The 1,587-nt window shown below is 44.7% G+C and overlaps 1 non-coding gene across 1 annotated transcript in view; it reads left to right on the top strand.

Annotated features, from left to right (window-relative positions):
• The first annotated feature begins 263 nt into the window (after positions 1-263).
• The window catches only part of LOC128684166 (uncharacterized), a 118,592-nt gene continuing 117,268 nt past the window's right edge, over positions 264-1,587 (top strand). Inside the window, exon 1 of the transcript XR_011392575.1 lies at positions 264-408. This is a non-coding gene — a transcript (uncharacterized protein). The remainder of the gene's footprint in view (positions 409-1,587) is intronic.

Below are 1,587 nucleotides of genomic sequence, written 5' to 3'. Positions count from 1 at the left end.
ATGAAATACACAACCAAAATTGAAGGTGAAGAAGCTGCTACGTGCACTAGATACCTCAAAGGTGGTGGGACTGGACATCTCTCTGTGGGTCCTTACAGAGCGATCAGAGATGCTGTGTGTGCCACTAACAGCAATTTTCAACATAACCATTGAAACTGGGCAACTATGTGAGGTATGGAAGACGGTAAATGTAGTCCCAATTTTAAGAAAGGAGACAGACACGAGGCACTAAACCACAGACCAGCATCACTGACATGTATAGTATGCAAAGTCATGAAGAAGATTATCAAGAGGAGAATGGTGGAGCACTTGCAACGGAAGAAGCTTTTAAGCAACAACCAGCACAGATTCAAGAAAGGAAAATCCTGTGTCACAATCCTGCTGGAGTTTTACGACATGGTAATGGATGTAAGACACGAGAGAGAGGGGTGAGTAGATTGCATTTTCATGGACTGCAAGAAGGCCTTCGATACAGTTCCTCACAAGTGATTAGTGCAAAAGCTGGAGGACTAGGCACGCATAACAGGAAGAGCACTGCACTGGATAAGAGAATATCTGACAAGGAGGCAATGAGTCATCGTATGTGACGAGGTGTCAGAGTGGGCTCCTGTGACGAGTGGGGTTCCACAGGGGTCAATCCTAGGACCAATGCTATTTTTGGAATATGTGAATGACATGACGGAAGAGATAGACTCAGTAGTTTCTCTGTTTGCAGATGATATGAAGTTAATGATTAAAATTAAGCTGGATGAGGATCAGGCAGGACTACAAAGAGACCTGGACAGGCTGCAAGCCTGGTCCAACAAACGGCTACTCGAATTTAACCCCGCCAAGTGCAAAGTTCTGAAGATCGGGAAGAGCAAAGAAAACTGCAGACATAGTGTAGGATAGGTGGTCAAAGACTGCAAACCTCACTCATGGAAAAGGATCTTGGGGTGAGTATAATACCAAGCACATCTCCTGAGGTGCACATCAACCAGATAACTGCTGCAGCATATGGGCGCCTGGCAAACCTGAGAATAGTGTTCCGATACCTCAGTAAGGAATCGATCAAGACACTGTACACCATGTATGTCATGTCCATACTGTAGTATGCAGCACCAGTTTGGAACCCACACCTCATGAAGCACATCAGGAAATTAGAAAAAGTGTATTACAACCCAGGTACTCAAAGGCCTGTTATCCTGGGTGTAAATGGAGCAAAATAAACACAACCAGAAAAACTCTGAATTATATTATCCTTCACCAAGTATAAACAGAAGTATGTACACTATATACACTATGTACAGCAGTGTATGCCACGGAAATCAAGGCAGAACAGCAGCCAAGAGAGCAGACTACCGTGCTTCAACCAGTGGTAGAATGAAAATGACAAGGGTGAAAAGGTGAGTGGTAACCACGTCACCTTCACAATTGCCAGACCCACATGTGATTGGTTGGACCTAGATACTGATCTGACGATGGGGCCCCATTGGATCGTCAGGTCCTTAGCATCTGGTTTGCAGGTTGGTGAGGCAGCCTATGTGAGTGTGTTAACATGCTCCGAATAAAGATTACTCTTTGCATGCAGCAAAGTGCAAAGGTTTG

This window comes from Cherax quadricarinatus, chromosome 2 (genome assembly GCF_038502225.1).
Source record: "Cherax quadricarinatus isolate ZL_2023a chromosome 2, ASM3850222v1, whole genome shotgun sequence".
NCBI lineage: Eukaryota > Metazoa > Arthropoda > Malacostraca > Decapoda > Parastacidae > Cherax > Cherax quadricarinatus.
Note: the sequence above shows the minus strand (reverse complement) of the source record. Positions and strands in the feature narration are given on the sequence as shown.